The 19,451-nt window shown below is 36.5% G+C and overlaps 1 protein-coding gene across 1 annotated transcript in view; it reads left to right on the top strand.

The window, feature by feature from the left end:
• The window catches only part of FBXL17 (F-box and leucine rich repeat protein 17), a 525,355-nt gene that overhangs the window by 270,522 nt on the left and 235,382 nt on the right, over positions 1-19,451 (top strand). The gene's annotated exons all lie outside the window — the stretch shown is intronic.

Below are 19,451 nucleotides of genomic sequence, written 5' to 3'. Positions count from 1 at the left end.
TGGGACCAGTGAGATGTGACATAATGTCTACTCCCACTTTACCCCTATTTTAGAGTTAAAATATCAGAAGATATCAGAGGAAGTAAAGTTTTATGAAAATACAATATTTGTTAAATTTATAATATTTTGACCTTGAAGCATATTAGCATACCATTTCATCTGTAGAAGTTTGATTTGGATCTTGTTACAACTTTCATTTCACTCTTGATCATGTTCATGCATTCCTTCTCCTTCTTGAGCAGTAATATAGTTTAATACCTGATTAAATGCCTTGTTCACTAATTCTATCATCTATGTCATTTATATGTCTATTTATATTGACTGTTTTTTCTCCTCATGGGATATGTTTTCCTGTTTCTTTTCATGCCTAGTAATTTTGACCAGATGACCAACGTTGTGAATATGACGATGTTTGGTATTGGTTTTTAAAAAATTCTTTAAATATTTCTGGGCCTTGTTCTGGGAGAATTAAAGTTACTTGGGCACAGTTTGATGGGTAAATCCTGAACAGTGTTTAGTCAAGGGCTAATTCAGCCACACTAGTGAGGCATTGCCCTTCTGAGTCCTTGACTCAATGCCCTGTGAATTAGCAGGTCATTTCTATCCAAGCTCATGGAAGTATCAAGTACTCCCAGGCCTAAGCTCCAGATATTTCCCACTTATTCCTTAATGATGGTTCTTTCTCTGGCCTCAGTAGTTTTCTTTTTTATATGACCAGACCAGTATTCAACCAAAGACTCAATTGGACTATGCCTATCTCCAGAGCTTGCTCACTTGCCCTTTCTGTGCATCTACCTCCTTTCTGGTCACCTTGGTGTCCTAGAGCCCTAAACTCTGTCTCCTAAACCAAGCAAGACTGTTGGGCCTGTTTGGGATCTCCTTTCCCTTGCCGCATCCAGAAACTCTCTCCAGGCATTGAACGTTTTACTTATGTATATGGCTGTCCTCATTTGTCTCCCTTCTCTCAGATATTATTATGCAGCATTACCCCTTGTTCAATGTGTGTCAACAGATTTATGACAGAGTGCTAACATGATCTATATACTGGGTTCTCTGAACACTGCTTGAACTTCTGTAAGCTCAAGGGCAGTGACTAAGTAATCAATCCATTTGTAAACATTTATTGAGAGTTAATTATGTAATAGGATTTTATTAATTATTGGAAATACAGAGATGAATAAAGTGTGGTCCCGTAGCCTAGTTGAAAAAGCTAGCGTGTACAGACAGTTTTTTACACCGACTGAGATTAAAAGATTATTATAATTGGAGATTATCCTGAGAGATCAGAAGGTCTTAGAAACTTTGTGTTTGCAGGATGTAGCATGTAACTAGATCTTGTATACAGCATTCAATAAATACTTAAGAATGAATGATAGTGTAGCTAATTTATAAGCATATTCTGCTAAGAAATGCTTACAGCCTTTTTTCTTAGTTCCCAAGATAGCTTAAATAAATAAGAATATGATGATGTGTGTTTTAGAGAAAAATAATCTGACTTTAGTTTGAACTATCATGAATATTATTTATTGACAATTCCAAAAAACTTTAAATGTAACATTGATATCTAAATTATATAGTCTTGTTTTGTTTCCAATTATCATATCAAACAATTGAAAAATACCAATCCAATCAAACCTTTATTTGTAACTGCTGCTCCCTCTTTCTTCTTTTTCTTTTCTTTTCTTTCTTTTTTTTTCTTCTTTTTACTTATTTCTGTTCATGTTTTGAAAAGCAGGGTCTGCAGATAGTTATTTATATGTATGAATTCACTGGTTCATTCTAGTGCGAAATAGGTCATTCTGGAACAGTGAGAAATGTGATTGCTGAATTTCAAGCAGTTTTTGCTGCTCAGCTGGAGCTGTAGAAAAAGGAAAGGGGTCAGGCCAGCACTTGTTGAAGATTTCTTGTTGCCATTGTCCTAGTAAAAGAGACTTGATGCTGGTGAATGTGGACTATTCAATGTATTAGGGAGGAGGAAAGGGAGGCTTAGTACCTAGTTTAATAATTATTATGATATTTTAGTTTAACCACTCTTTAGATGGTTAATACAAAAAATCAAATGCCATCCTAATAAAGATGTGCAGGGCTTTTTCTCCTTAAAAAGAAACTAGGTACAGCAAATAATGGCACTGTGAAAATTTTGAGGCACAAATTCGCCCTTTTTTTTTTTTGCATGCTAATATACTGAAAAAGAAAGAAAGCTGCAGTAGGATTGGCAGGTTATGATTCTCGTAAAAAATAACAAATTTTTAAACAAGAAAATAAAGAATACTTTGAAAAAATTGTACATTACTCAGCATCGAAAAATGGAAATCATTTAATCTTGTGCCTTCTTTTCCTCTGTGGAAACTAGGGTTCTAAATAGGAAACTACTTTCAAATGGTAAACTGTTTACAAATTTGATAAAAAGAGCCCATTAATTAAAATCTGATTCCCACATTTAAGTGACAATTTTCTTTATGAGTACATGCATTAATTCATAGGTTTTTCTGTTTTGTATGACATAGCTGTGATGTACCGCAATTATTTCCATTAATATGTAGTTAAGAAATTTCAGAAATTCTATATTTAGAAATATGTACTTTAGTCTATTTCAGTTGTTAATGTAAATAAATAGACTATATTACTGATGAATTTCTTTCAAATTAAACTTGAAGAGAGGATATTATAAGAGATTAATTCAAAATTATGCTCAGATTCTGCTTGGGTGTTCTTGAACCCAGTAAACCACTGGATTTTAAAACAAGTGAGTGAGAATGAGTACTGACAGAACAGTGAGAGTTTTGCTTGGCTGGCCAAGGAGCAGGTGTGAGCTACGGGCACACCCTTCCCATTTAGAAGCTGTGTGGTACCAATAGGCTATGATCTTAATCACTTATTTACCTGTAACCTAGAAGAGAATGAAGGTATCTGACTCAGTCATATGGCAGACTTTTAAATGGAAATATTCATTATAAGGAAAAGGAATTCTTTCTCTGATTTTAATAGAATGGAAGTGTTCTCTCCCTCAACCCCATGACCCCACGTTCTGTGGACTGAATGAATTTGATGTTTGAAAAGTGATTCAGATAAAATGTAGTATTGTGATCAAAGATGTCTCAGAACATCTTAATCATGTATTGCTCTTGTATTGATATACATTGTTTACATTGAGCTAATGCAATAATGTAATTAAAGATTCCCATAGTACAGTATGGGAATCTGGGAGTGGGGCACTAACTGGTATTCCATTCTGTGGGGGAAAGAAATTTCTCTTCTTATCCCTTACTAGGTTCATGGCTCAGACCCCTATAACAAGACAGATTATCAAGAAAAAAAACATACAAATGTATTTAAATATAAGTTTTATGTGACATAGGGGCTTTCATAAGGAAATTAAAACCTAAAGAAACAGGTAAACCTGTATATTTTTTATGCTAGGTTTGATGAAAAAGTCAGTCAATACAGAGAAGTGTGATTGGACAAAAGGGTTATGATCTAATGGTAATAAACTGGGAAGAACTTACCAAGTCTTGTCTGTTGAGATTCTTCTCTGTGTCCCTGTATCATCAGACATGAGGATGTTCCTTTCTTATGGATATAGAATGGGCACCTCTCACATGAAAGTCTTATGACCTGCTTCAGGGGAAGGTCAGAAAAAGGATGTGGGGAAGGTGAGAGTGACCTTCCTCCTTCTGCTATTTTCTCAAATGCCAAGGTACCATATTTTGGGGAAGTGGGTCCTGACCCTCATCAGTTCTCTCCATTACTCTTTGTCCTTCCTTTTGTAAATCTCAGGTATTTCCCTTACTGTTCTCCTTTTTACTTTCCCAATAGGTCTTTGAAAGTGTGAGTCTTGGCTGGGTGCAGTGGCTCACGCCTGTAATCCCAGCACTTTGGGAGGCCGAGGTGGGCGGATCACCTGAGGTCAGGAGTTCGAGACCAGCCTGACCAACATGGAGAACCCCATCTGTACTAAAAAATATGAAATTAGCTGGGCGTGATGGTGCATGCCTGTAATCCCAGGTACTTAGGAGGCTGAGGCAGGAGAATCGCTTGAACCCGGGAGGCGGAGGTTGCGGTGAGCCGAGATCACACCATTGCACTCCAACCTGGGCAACAAGAGCGAAACTCTGTCTCAAAAAAAAAAAAAAAAAAAACAAAGTGTGAGTCTTTGGCCCACTGGGGAAACATATAATGGGGGTGCTTTTCCTAACTTGCCTTGTTTTAAGTAAGGACGCAGATCCAGGATTTCTAAGGAGTGTTCTACTTAGTGCTGAAAAAATTGGAGAGGATAACAAAGTATTTTTTTACAGTAGAAAGCTAAAGGAAAAATTAAGAAATCTTTAGTAATTGTTACCCATGTCTTTATTTAAATATATAGATCTATCCTAACATGATTATTCTTAGACATAACAACTTCATTCATTCATGAATCTATCAAACCTTTAAACATGCTAGATATGCACCCCTAAGTGCCCCAAATTGACTCCTATATCTAAAGAGCTCATGATACTTTATAGTTTTCTAAACACTTTCATTAAGGTTCATCTGATTGTTTATCTACTTTTTTAACAAATACTGTTGATTTCCCTATTGTTAGCACTGGAGTTACAGCAGTGAATAAAATAAAACTACACTGTCTTTGTGGGGTTATATTCCAGCAGGAAATGGATAATGGACAAGTAGAAATATTCTTTACATCACATAGTTGGTAAGAAAAGTAGAAGAGATTAAATGGATGTAGAAGGTGGGGTATATGTTTGCAGTTTGAAATACAGCTCATGGAGGAGCTATCACTGAAGGAGAAACTTAAGTAAAATCAAGGAGTAAGCCACATGGATAAATGAGTAAACAGTACGTACAAAGTCCTTGAAGCAGAAACACACTAGTGTGTTTGAGAAACAGAACGGAGGGCAGTATAGCCAGACCAAATCAGAGAAGGAAGGAAAGGTAGCAAATAAGGTTGGGGTGCGAGCCAACAGGCAGATTATATTGGGCCTTAATAGGTCATGCAAAGGGGTCTGGATTTTATTCTAGGTGCAATGGAAAGCCATTGGAAGATTTTGAACAGAATGAGAATGAGGTTTCTCTTTTCTTTTTCTTTTTTCTTGTTTTTTTTGAGACAGAGTCTTGCTGTGTTGCCCAGGCTGGAGTGCAGTGGCGCCATCTCGGCTCACTGCAAGCTCTGCCTCCCGGGTTCATGCCATTCTCCTGCCTCAGCCTCCTGAGTAGCTGGGACTACAGGTGCCCGCCACCATGCCTGGCTAATTTTTTGTATTTTTAGTAGAGATGGGGTTTCACCGTGTTAGCCAGGATGATCTCAATCTCCTGCCCTCGTGATCTGCCCGCCTTGGCCTCCCAAAGTGCTGGGATTACAGGCTTGAGGCACCGTGCCTGGCTGAGATTTCTCTTAAAGGAATCTAACAAAGTGAAATTGTCAAGCCTCAAAGGAAAGTGAATTATAAATTAATGACTGATCATGTAGACACTTTGCTTAACAGTTAAAAAGCATTTGTGTCGTTATTTCATCTAATTAACAGAAAACACCAAAATAATATACTTTTCGTAGTTGTATTTAAAATTCAGAGGTTTTCACTTTGGGAAGCCAAGGTGGGCAGATCACCTGAGGTCGGGAGTTCGAGACCAGCCTGACCAACATGGAGAAACTCTGTCTCTACTAAAAATACAAAACTTAGCCAGGCGTGGTGGCACATGCCTGTAATCCCAGCTACTCGGGAGGCTGAGGCAGGAGAATCGCTTGAACCCAGGAGTTGGAGGTTGCAGTGAGCTGAGATCTCACCACTGCACTCCAGCCTGGGTGACAGAGTGAGACTCTGTCTCAAAAAAATAAATAAAATTAAGTTCAGAGATTTTTAAGGAGGAAATTTTACATAATTGATTTTTATAATATTTTCCATTTTTCTTGTTTTCTGAGCATTTCCTTTAATTTTTTTCACCTCTTTAAAAAATAACTTGAGATGTAATTTACATACCACAAAATTCACCCATTTAAGGTGTACTATTCCATGGTTTTAGTGTATTCACAGTGGTTTAGTATATTCATATTTAGTATATTCACAGTTTAGTGTATTCACTATTGCTACTATCTAATTTCAGTAAATTTTCATCAGTCCCAAAAGAAATTCTGTAACCCATAGCATCACTCCTGATTTATTCCTTTTCCTCAGCCCTTGGCAACTACCAATCTACTTTTTGTCTCTATGGATTTGCCTATTCTGGACATTTCATATAAGTGGAATACTGTAATATAATATGTACCCTTTTATGTTTGGCTTTTTTCATGTAATACAATGTTTTCAGTGTTCTTCCATGTTGTAGCACGTATTCACTTTCAAACTTTCTTTTTATTTCCAAATAATATTCCATTGTACTGATACACCACATCTGTTTATTAGTTGATAGACATTCTGGTTGTTTCTACTTTTTTGCTATTGTGAATATTTGTATATACATTTTGGTGTGGACATATGTTTCCATTTCTCTTGGATATATACCTAGGAGTAGAATGGCTGGGACGTATGGCAACTTTACATTTAATATTCTGAGGAACTCCCAGACTCCCTTCCAGAGTGGTTGCACCATTTTATAATCCTGCTAGCAGAATTTAAGAGTCTAATTTCTACACATTCTTGCCAACACTTGTTATTATCTGTCTTTTCAATTTTATTTTCATTAATGTTCACATTTAGAGGAACTAGAAACCTGTCCTGCTTGCTTGTTCTACATGCTCAATTTTTCCCTGCTATAGACTGTGGTGGAGATGGTACCTCTGGTATAGTAGAAAGAGCCCTAAACTTAGAAGAATTGGTGTGAGTCCCAGTTTAGCACTTACTGCTTGAATGACCTTGAATAAATCATTCTCTTCTGTGAGCTTCAGTTTCCCCCTATTTAAAATAGGATTAACCCTTGCTTTCCGGCGATGATCCAGTAAAGCAATATGTAAAATATATTAGAAGATCAGATTCTTCCTCCTGTTCCTTTTCAGTCTCCCTCCGTTTTACTCTCTCTTTGATGCATATTTCTTAAGTAAATAAATAAGGAGAGATATTAAATAATTTTGCCTTAATGGCCTTTCCCTAATAAGATATAAACCCTAAACACGTTTTAAATTTCCTTTCTGTCTTTGTAATGGGTAGTTAATGTTAAAGTTAGTTGTATCAGCAGAAAAGTTGAAAGCAAAAGCAAAGTTTGTCTTCTGGTCTGTTCCATTTGGGAGGAATTTTATAATTTGTCTAGGATAATAAATGAAGTAGATAATCGACATACATGGATAATTAAGAGATGACTATATGGCTCTTTTTCTTTTCTAGTATTTAAATTGTTTTTCCACAGTTTTCTTATTTATTCTTATAACTTGAGTATGTATCCAAAGAAAGCTGTGTTTTCTCCTTTACCTTCTTTTCAGATAAAGGCAACTTTGAGAACATATGCAAGATCTAATATCTTCAAAACAGCATGTGGCCAAAGCCTTCACTGGTTTACAGCAGCCAGACTTTTCTGCCACAGTTTTGCCTGAATCACCTTTTGAAGCCAAATTGACACAATTACAATCTTTCACAAGTGCCATCAACTTTCTTTCCATTGTGTTTTTCCCTCTTTGTGCCACTGGCCTGGCCCATTATTCTTGTCCAGCCCCCAAGGTCCACTTCAGTTGCGCCTTCTCCAAGAAGCCTTCTCTTCTCTTTCTTCATTCATTAGAATCCTTTTTATTTACTGCTATTTTTTGATACAAAAAGCAATTCATACATTAAAAAAATCAGGGCCAGGTGTGGTGGCTTACGCCTGTAATCCCAGCACTTCGGGAGGCCGAGGCGGGCAGATCACAAGGTCAGGAGATCCAGACCATCCTGGCTAACACGGTGAAACCCTGTCCCTACTAAAAATACAAAAAATTAGCTGGGCATCGTGGCGGGCACCTGTAGTCCCAGCTACTCAGGAGGCTGAGGCAGGAGAATGGCATGAACCCGGGAGGTGGGGGTTGCAGTGAGCCGAGATGGCACCACTGCACTCCAAGCCTGGGCAACAGAGCGAGACTCCATCTCAAAAAAACAAAACAAAACAAAACAAAAAACATAATTGTGTACTCCCCAAAGTACTCTATGTGTAACCTTCCAGTCTTTTAAAATATATATCCAAATACATTTTTGACAAAATGAGAATATCCCATATATGTTGTTGTGCACTTGCTTTGTCAACAAAACTGTGGATCATCTATTGCACTCACTGAATGACTCACTTTTTATTTGTTTTTATTTAATGTTTTTATGTGGATTAGTCTTACTTGTCCAATTAAAATAAGACACATCTTGGAGGACAGAGACTATATCTTAACTCTTAAACTTTTGTTCTTCTCCATCAGGAAGACACAGAGCTCTGCTCTGTAGGAGGTACTCAATAAGTGTTGTTGGTTAAATTGGACATTTTGAGCCTATACTTAGTGTGATGTTCTATAAATTCAAGAGAAGTCTTAGAGGATTGACTTCTTTATTTTCACTATAGGTAATCTTTCTAATGAAAATAACATTTAGAAGTACAATTGCATGTAAAATTAATATTTGTTTGCAGGGCTGGGCACGGTGGCTCATGCCTGTAATCCCAGCACTTTGGGAGGCCAAGGCAGGCAGATCACCTGAGGTCAGGAGTTCGAGACCAGCCTGGCCAACATGGTGAAACCCTGTTTCTACTAAAAGTACAAAAAATTATCCAGGCGTGGGTGTGCATGCCTGTAATCCCTGCTACTCGGGAGGCTGAGGCAGGAGAATTGCTTGAACCCAGGAGGTGGAGGTTGCGGTGAGCCAAGATCGCGCCACTGCACTCTAGCTTGGGCAACAAGAGTGAAGCTGCATCTCAAAAAACAACAACAACGACAACAAAATTGGTTGCAGAAAGAATAAAATTGATGTCAGAAATTTGAGAAGACCCAGCATAAGGCATACTGTCTGGCACAATTTACTTTGTAAAATGAGGGAAAAGGATAGCGGGTAGAGGGGAATAAAAAGGGTAAATCAACAAAAAGTTTAACAGTGACTTGGTTGGGGACTGAGAGAAACGGTAAATGAAGGGAGACTTTTTGAGAAGCCAAATACATGTAGTCAATACAAAAACTACGGAAGAGACCTTTTATCCTTTTAACTATAATAAAAGCCCTACTGGCTTCCCAAAATACCTATTCCATCAAGGAAAAAGATAAGCTTTGTGTGTAAATGAAAGAGAATATCTCTTCTTTGTCCTGAAACAGTTGAAAAATAAAAAGTTTTACTACAGGAGTATGAGATTGCCTGAAAAATACATGACATAAAAGCTAAAAATTAATCTTTTGACATATATTTGTTTACTTTTGATTCTCACAAAGACTGTTTCATTTTTTCCTAAATTAGATTAATAGTATTTTATACTAAAGGTTCACATTGACGATAGCAGCGATAGGATCCACTGACCAAAAGATTATTTTTAACAGTAGCAAATAAATGTATTGTTTTTGAAAGAGGCAATGATCTGACTTTGTGAATTTTCTAATGAATGCTATTTGAATGTTAAAGTTCTTTATGCCACTGGAAAGCAGAATGGCTGCAGCTTAAAACCATAAGCTGCAGGAAGTTTCCTGAACTTTTAGAAATTGCATTACTGAATACAGGTTACCTTTTGCATAATTGTATAAAGCTGATGAAATGGGTCTCTTTTGCTCTGATTGCTTTCCAAATTCTACCCAAGTGAATTCACAGCTGATGGTTTTAAGCAGAGCAAAGACAGATTAACTGGCTCACATAAAATAAAACCTTTAGAGACAGAAAAATGGAATAGTCCTAAAGCTTCACAAGATGTTATACATATTTTCAAAGTACCCAGTAATTCTTATGGCAAATATCGTCCCCCACTCTGATTAGCTTCACTGTGATGTTTATAACATATTTTACCTTGTGCTGTTAGTTGATGTTATATCTTTTAGTTTGTCAACTATGCTTTACAGTGTTTAGAATAATAAATGTTATTGGCAGAAAAAATGCCATGAGAAAATTGCTTTGTCTTAAGATTTCTCTATCTTATAAGATATATTATTTATATATTTATTCTGCCAGGAATTCTTTAGATGGTTAAACATTAATGACACACATGGAGGCATTATTTCTGAGTGTGTGTTTGCAGAAGTATCTTTTCATGAAGGTTTTTGTCTTGCATTGATTTTGTACTGTATATCTACACACACCATTGTGCAATGGTGAACTTAAATGAAAGCAAAACAAAAGAGAAGCCAAAAGTAACACAGTTGCTGTGGTCTGGAGCCCTTCTGACCAACAGAGTAGCCTAAGCTAAAATGGAGATACCCCACCCCACTGCTACACACACTTTAAATGCAATAATGTAGGCATTATTTTCATTGTGTAAATAAGGAATCGGTATCTCACAAAGGTTTAAGCAATTTGCCGAGATCTCAGTTAGTGGTGAAATCAGAATTAAAATTCAGGTCTGTTTGATTGGAACCATGAATTTGGCTACCTTCCAAACTCATGGTTTGGCTACCTCAGTTCTAAAAATATGATAGACATAAAGTCATTTTTAGTAAAAGAAAATTAAAATTTGTAATAAGTTATATTCTTAATTTGATACTGAAAACAGATACGGAACTGAAGATTTTAGCATTTAAAAATAGTGCTAATCACTTCTGAGTTTTTGTTTTGGGACCAGGCTCTCCTGTGCCCTCTGTATCTCTCCAGATTCAGACTCCATGAATCTCTCTCTTTGGAGACAGAAACACTTTAATTGCCATCTCTCTCTCAGAGCTGTATTTAATCCTTCTTTCTTGGGGCAGAGTACAAGCTGCCGAAACGAATTCAGCTCATCTCACTTGGGCCCCAGCCACTTAAATTCCCTGCCGCACCAATTGCCCTAGTCCTGGAGTGCAGCCACCCTGGGAACCTGTGAACCCATTCACACAGGTCTCTGTCAAATGTGCCACTTTCTCAAGGAGTTTTTTGCTTCTGTGATGTCTACTTTGAACTTTTTGCAAAGTATATCCTTAGCATTTCTCCCAAACTTAAGTGGCATGCCCTGTACAGTCAATTCTGTATTTTTAGTAGCTTTGAAACATTTTTGTTAGTTAAAATAAAAGCCACAGATTAGTGTAGGTGGTAATTAAAAGTTGGTACTTTTTGTCCAATACTTTTCCCTGCCCATGCACTATTGAGAAGCGTGGGAGAAGATTGCTTGGGAAATTACTATCACAAAGTATATTTTAAAATGGCTAATTATAAACATTTTCTCCTCTTTTTGTATCTCTTAGTGTTGAAATAAGGCACAGAGGTAACTCAATTTAGTTCAAAAGCCATTTTCTAAATGAGAGGAATTAGCTGAGAACTGTTACATTAATAGACATTGCCAGTGGCTGTATTCTGCATACAAAACACTTGTTCATGTTTTCCTTGACCTCCTTTGATTGGGCCCAGCCCTAAGTTTATACTGAATGGGCTCAGTCTGGTCTTTGGCAAGCATCAGGGAGTAATGAATAGTGGAACATCGAAAGGCTTAAATGTCCTGGCACAGGCCCTGTGTCAGTATGATGAGCTAACCATGGCATTGTTCAATGAGAAGGCCCTGTGTTCCTTTGGAAATAAAATCTTGGCTTGTGGACAGAGGTCTATGTACACACACTGAATTTCTCTGTCTTCCTGCTATGCTATTCCATTCATAATTAAACTTTGAAAGCAAAGCTCTGAAGAGGTTCTTCAATGCCTCTCCTCTGAGTATGCCCAGAAACAAGTGGCTGATGTAAAAATGGCATAGCTCTACTCTTTTATTTGGGAGCTCTCTGAAATTTAAGTCCAAAGACTTGAAGAGCAAACTCTTTAAGCTGGACAGCAGTGTAGACATTCACTGTTTCTCCCCTCAAAAGGTCTTCCCTCTGAAAGCTGTGGTAATCACAATTTTTTTTTTTGCTGCAGAATTTCTGATGTTCTGATCTTTTTTGTTTACAGCTCCATCTGTATTTGTAGTGAAATGTCTAAATTTGTCTCACTACATCTCAATTCCAGGAATGAATTGATCTTCTTATGAGCAGTTCCCCCTTGAAAGCAAAGAAAAGGAGGAAAACTAAACTCTAGAGATCATTAAAGCTATGACATTATAACTTGCCTTTTCTAATTTTTACTCTTAAAAACAGAACAAAAATTTTATAGTCCGAGTCTGCCAGAAAGTACCTGAAGAAGCCAGGAATATTTGGGTAATAGAAACATATGCTGTTGATATTGTAAATTATCAAGAAGAGTCTCCTAGGAGTTCTTCTAAAGCATATTTTAATTCTGTGTTGTAAAACCAGCCTCCTGGTAGGGTATAAAGAGTTAAATAAAATGATCAAGAACCTACATTATGCAAGTATTTAAAATCTGAAGATCTTTTAGGAATACATGTTGAAATACTTACATAATAACAACATAATTTTTGGGATTTGCTTAGAAACAGTTTGATGTAAGGATAAATAGGTCAGCATGTAAAGGAAATAAGATTAGCCATGAATTCATTGTTGACCTGGGTGATGCATACATGCACATTCTTATACTATTCCCTCTACTTTTTAGATGTTGGAAATTTTTTATAATTAAAAGTTAAAAACTTTTTTCTGATGGTTCAGAATGATGGTTTCATAGGATGAAATGTTTTCTTGTTAAAGAAACAGAGTCCAAAGATCTAAGGTACTTTAGAATCTTTAAAAATTTGTATGCTATGCAAATAATACAATTGTAAATAATCTATTTTTACTCCAGTGATTGCATTTAGAATGCTAACTGTGAAAGTGGATATAAAAATCATACTATAAATAGTATGATACCTGAAATGCTTAGGTCATTGAGATAATTGGGATAGTTTAATTTCTAATATAGGTTATTCACAGGCAAACAATGCTAAAAACATTACTATATTGGAATACATAGCAGTAAACCCACACCAGACAACCTAATTTCTGTGAAAAGATCAAGAGAATGGTTGGATTCTTATGGTTATGATTTATCATACCATTGTGGTGTTGGAAACATTTTGATTAATAAAGTGTCAGTTAAGAGAATGAAAGATGAAGCAGGAGTTAAGAATATGCCATCCTCAAACATGCCATTCTGGCATATTAACTATTTTGAGGTAAAGGCACTTGATAAACAGCAGGGGCAAGAAGATCACTCTGACCTTCCTTCTGTTTTGTAAAAGCAGTGGATGAAATTTCCATGTGAAATATGTCCTCCCTCCCTATACCAGAAGGAAAGTATCATTCATATCTAGGATGGTAAGTTGAGGCCAAGGAAAATCTGTACAAACATGAACCTTCATCTTCCTAGTCCCTTCTCTACCCAAAACACTCTAGCCCCAAGCCTCTTTGCCTTGTCACATTTTCACAGTTTACTGCTTTTTGTCTGATTTTTTCTAATCTTTTGTCTATAAATCAATACCTAAGTGTTCAACTCTAACTGCGTCTTTGGGTCTTCATTTTCCTATGAAGTCTCCTGTGCCATGTAAAACTTATATTAAATTAATTTGTTTGCTTTTCTCTTTTTGATCTGTCTTTGGTTAGTTTAATTCTCAGGCCTAGCCTAAGAAAACTAAGAGGATAGAGGCAAAATACTGCCCCCCTACAATGTTCTATGTACCCAGTATCACATTATCAGCTATTTTATACTTCTTCTTTGGCTTAGTTCAACCATTAATCAACTATATTAAAGTTCAGGTTTTTAAAAAAAATGTAGTTATATTATTGCTTAGTTGGGGGATGGGCATATCTTGGTGGATTCCCACTGGAAAAGCTTTACTCTAATGAGGCCATTAATGTTAGTATTCTAGGCAATGGGAATATAAAGTAGTTGCTGGTAACTATTGAGTAAGCAGGATGAGTCTTTAATGACTCTGCTCTTATCTATTGCTACTTTTAGTATTTTCTTGAATATAGCAATTCAGAGCCTAAGTAACTGATCTTATATTCTCTGAAGAATGCTACATACTAGCTAAGAAGTTATTAGTGATGATAAACATCATATCAACATGTAAACATGATATATTCATGTTTACAGTCATTTACTTCTGCCATATGAAAACGTTTAAAGTATATATTTTTTTCAGCTTGGAAAGTTTGATGGCATTCCATTTGAGAATTTTTTTTTTTTTTTTTTTTTTATGAGACAGAGTGTCGCTCTGTCGCCCAGGCTGGAGTGTAGCAGCACGATCTCGGCTCATTGCAAGCGCCGCCTCCCAGGTTCACGCCATTTTCCTGCCTCAGCCTCCCGAGTAGCTGGGACTACAGATGCCCACCACCACGCCCGGCTAATTTTTTGTATTTTTAGTAGAGACGGGGTTTGACCGTGTTAGCCAGGATGGTCTCGATCCCCTGACCTCGTGATCCACCCGCCTCGGCCTCCCAAAGTGCTGGGATTATAGGCATGAGCCACTGCACCCGGCATGAAAAGTATTTTTTTAATACTGCTTTTTGTGGCAAGTTGACCCAAAAAGTTGAAAGGAGGTGAAATCAAAGCCTTTATTTTTATTTATTTATTTTCAGATGGGGTCTCACTCTGTGGCTCAGGCTGGAGTACAGTGGCATGATCATGGCTCACTGCAGCCTTCACCATCTGAGTTCAAGCTACCCTTCTTTAAGAAATCAAAACATTTATTAGGAAAAAAACTATGATTCATAGACTGTTGCAGATAGACAGGAAAATCATCTTTGCAGTATATGATAGCCCAGATTAGATTTGTTTTTTTTAGAAGATGATCATCAGATATTTATTGAAGTTTTACTGAAGTCACTATGTTTCCATCCATCTGACCATATGCTTGTCCATTTGCTCATTCATTATTCATTTAAGAAGTGTGTACTATGAGCTTCTTCTAGGAGATCTAGTAGTGAATAATAGACAAGCTTTCTGCTGTCATGGAGCTTACATTATAGGGGTTGTGGACAGATAAATATAAAACCTGTTAGACAATATAAAATGTTATTTGGATAGATAAATAAGAAACCTGTTAGACGGTATAAAATGTTATTCAGAGAATTATGGTAGCATGATGTTATGGAAAGAGAGACACTAGGTAGTCAGGAAAGACACCTCTGAAGATATAATTTTTTTTTTTTTTTCTGGAGTCTCGCTCTGTCTCCCAGGCTGGAGTATGGTGGCATGATCTTTTCTCACTGCAGCTTCCGCCTCCCGGGTTCAAATGATTCTCCTGCCCCAGCCTCCTGAGTAGCTGGGATTACAGGCGTGCACCACCACGCCCGGCTAATTTTTGTGTTTTTAGTAGAGACGGGGTTTCACCATGTTGGTCAGGCTGGTCTCGAACTCCTTACCTTGTGATCTGCCCACCTCCACCTCCCAAAGTGCTGGGATTACAGGTGTGAGCCACCACTCCCAGCCTGAAGGTATAATCTTTAAGTTGAGATCAGAATAGCAACAAAGAGTCAGTCATGCAGAAATGAATTGCTTAGTTCTTTTGTTAAAAACTAGAATGTTAGAGCTATGTCCAACTTTCATAGTGGCAGGCTTTTGTCCAAATAATATATATGTATTAGTCCATTTTCACAATGCCAGAAAGATACTATCTGAGACTGGTTAATATATAAACAAAGGATGTTTCATTGACTCACAGTTCCACACAGCTGGGGAGGCCTCAGGAAACTTACAATCGTGGGGAAGGTGAAGCAGGCACATTCTTCACAAGGCGGCAAGAAAGGTAGAGAGAGAGTGTGAACACACAGGTGAAACTGCCGTTTATAAAACCAGCAGATCTCCTGAGAACTCACTATCACGAAAACAGCATGGGAGAAACTGCCCCCATGATCCATTCACTCCCACCAGGCCCCTCCCTTGACACCTTGGGATTACAATTCGAGATGAGATTTGGATGGGGACACAGAGCCAAACCATATTAATATATGTATAACCTTAGTTCTACTAGGCCCATCAGTAAACTAGCTAAATGCCCCCTGCATGTGCCTTTAAATGTGTACCACTCTTTCACTCTTCAACACACCATAGGGGACTTTTAACTTCCAGTGCCAAGCCCAAAGCAGGATGCTTATGTTTGACATACTTCTCTTGCCTTTCATCCATTCTTATGAGGCCTGCCCTCCTTAACCCAGAGCTTCATACTGTCCTCCCATTGCTCAGACAGCTCCTTATTTCTTGATCCTTTTCCTTCCATACTCACTGGCCATCCAGGCACATTTGTTGCATGTGTCCCACACCCCACAAATAAGAAAAGCTGATCTTATTGTTTTTGTCTGCTTAATGCCAAATTCTTGTTCTTCTGGAGTTTACTTCTGGATAATTTGACTCATCCCAAGTTGAGCCAATGAGTGCAAGAAAGCTTGACTATATTCTCCTTCTCTGTGTCCCATTACACTTTCCCTTGCTTGTCAATCATGTTCTCTTACTCCAGGGTAACTAAGCACATTTTCCAGTGGTCTTTTGGGGCATCTCCCATACGTTTGGTATTGATTTTGAACTGCCACCAAAGACATTCTGGAGAAAATGGGCCTTGTAACACTAAGATCGTCCTATGTGGTTAACTGCCTAAATTGAGAGCTGTTCTGTTCATGTCTGAAAAACACTACATTTTATATTTGCACAGGATCAATGTTATTGATAATGAATTAATGGCTTCTTACTGAGCTGAAAAATCATTTTGCTAATGCTCCATGTGTGGACTCTTCATGCCTAAATAAATTGCCACTTCAGTACATATGCAAAGGATAACTAACATTTATGAACAAAATCAGAGTATTTTGTGTTGCAGTAATGATTCACTTTTTTTTGGACTCCTTAGCTTTATGGAATTGCAAACAAGCGTATAACAGTTTTAAAACACTGAATCTATATCTAGGAAGATAACTAGATTGATATGGTAATCATGCTGTTTAAACAGATTTAGAGCAGTTTTGGCTCCTTAGAATTTTAAACTTACAGAACAATTTTATCTATGTTTTTAGAAGTTGTGTTTTGGCATAATGAGTATGTCCATGTCTTGCAGTGATCTTACCTGTCTAGGAAATTGATTTATCAGTTTTTCTTACTTCTGAGAAGACAGTTCTCTTCATAAAATTTCTTAGTTCTTTTCAAACAATCGAATTTGTGTCATTTTGTTCTGTTGAAAACTCTGTGAATGATGCCATTTATCATCATATTAGTTCTTATTATGAATAAATTGTAAGTAAATTTGCCATTTATTGTCTCTAATAATAAAAGTGCTAAATTGTACATAATGGGTTCCTAACACATTATATGTTACTAATACACCAAATATTGTTAAGATTTGTTGAAGAATCAAAAATTATCTAAATTGTCAATAAATTATCAAAACAGATGCTCGAAAATATTTTGTTAATTTATTTAATTAGCTACTCAACTGATCTACCCTATACAGTATATGAGGTTAGGACTAGAAGAGACTTCTTCAATAATTTCTTCGTTAATAGCTTACTAAAATACTTTATTTAAATTTTATTTAGATTGAGTTTCTCCACACAGTGGACATAAATATCATCCCCTCTCTTTCTTCCTGTATGGTAAAGGTTAAATAAATACCACATATTAAGTGAGAAAGCATCTGAGGTTCCCACCGATATCTGTTCTCAGTTCTTTATTTTCATATTGTAGGTAAACTTTTTTTTTTTTTTTAACCATTTGATGGTATTTATAAAAGTTGATTTGGGACTTTTAAAAGTAGAATTCTGATGGACAGATGGAAAATGCTTACCATTAATAGGAAGAAAAATTCATGAGCCCCCCTCAAATGTAAATATATTACGTTCTGATTTTTAAATGAATGTTGTAAATGGCTTATTTGCTTTTTAAGAGGACTCACTTATATACAAAGTAGAAGAGCTAAATATATCACTTATCATATTTGGCCAGAGAAGCAAGTTTTTTCCTCAGTGTGATGATTGCTTCCCTACCAATTTTGAAGTGCTCTGATAAAATGCATAAGAAATAGGCTTGCCAAGATAAACAGTTGATTTTTTCATAGAAGGTCACTCATTTATTTTTTTTTTTTTTGCATCCTTGTTCCTGTCAATTTTGATATAACCTCTCAAAATTTAGGCTTCTAAAGTCATTTTTGTTTTTGCTTCAGCCTCCGTGAGATTTCTAATCATAGTAAATAATGTAATAATTAGTCCCAGAAATGGTTTAGACAATAACATTTTTAGAGCAGACTATGAGGGCCCTTTGCAGATTTGGAAAGGAATCTATTTTCAATTACAAAAAGACCTTTCTTTCATAAAATAGTAGGAACACATTTGCAACTTTATGTTATTTGTCCACAGACCTGTTTTTGTACATGAATGGGGAAGTTGTAAATGTTGTTCATGTGAATGAGCAGAGTGAAGTTTAAAAATAGTTTCAGTATTCTTTAAATATATTGGAGAGAGATGGAATGGATGTGAATATGGAAAAGTTTTCTGGATTTCTTCTCCAAATAATGCAAAACGGTTACATGGTGTTCAACACTTGTCCTGCTGGCATTTGTATGAAGGAAACCTGTTCACCTAATAGTCACCCCTCCTTTGTATACCAGAGTTTGAACAAGTTTCTGGATATAAGGTGTACAAAGATACATAATTAATTTTGTCCCTTTTTATCAGAGTGATGATTTCATAATTTGTGCAGAAGAGCTTTTCCCTCATGTTCTACCTTTGCTTTTTGATTAACTAAATGGTCAAGGGAGCTTAATTTGCACAAAACAATGACTGAAAAGAGCACACGCTACTATGAGCTATAGATTGCGTTTTGTGCCTGTGTTCCAGTAAAGTAACCATTTAAAGTTTAAGAGCCCGAGACTTTTCAACTGTGCAGCATTCAGAGAGCACACTATGTGGAGGTGCAGATTTTGATTTTTAATCCATAGACTTTATGCTATTATTTTAGAACATCAAGTGATCAAGAAACTACAAAGGTGAATACAGACGTCTAAAATTAAGGCTTATAATAGTACATGCAGATGTGTTCAAGCTCCAACATCCTGAATCTGTGGTTTTCTAAGTATTTAATGACTTTGATTTTTAAAAATCACACTGTTTCTTTGTACATTATCATACATTTACATTACATCTTGAAATAAATTTAAGCATTAGAATAAAACATAGACACCCCACTGAGTTAAAGATTTTAAATCTTATTCTATTGTACTTACCCTTAGATCTACCCACTTAATTCTGAGGTCTGCATATAATCTTTGCCGATATAAACGCAATAAAATGACTAAATCAGAAGATGTTAAAAACTGTCAGTGTAGAATTGTGAACTCGAATAGGTAGAAAAGGAAATTCTTCTAAGACAGTAAACACTGTATGATAAAATACTTTTTCATTGGTGACCCTTAGGGAATATCTAGTAGTGTAAATTACCTTTTCAGCTTTTCAAGAGCAGTTTCTTATTAGAAATTCAAAGGAAATCTTCTTTAGTAGTAATCGTTTTAATGCT

This window comes from Pan paniscus, chromosome 4 (assembly GCF_029289425.2).
Source record: "Pan paniscus chromosome 4, NHGRI_mPanPan1-v2.0_pri, whole genome shotgun sequence".
Taxonomy (NCBI): Eukaryota; Metazoa; Chordata; class Mammalia; order Primates; family Hominidae; genus Pan; species Pan paniscus.
Note: the sequence above shows the minus strand (reverse complement) of the source record. Positions and strands in the feature narration are given on the sequence as shown.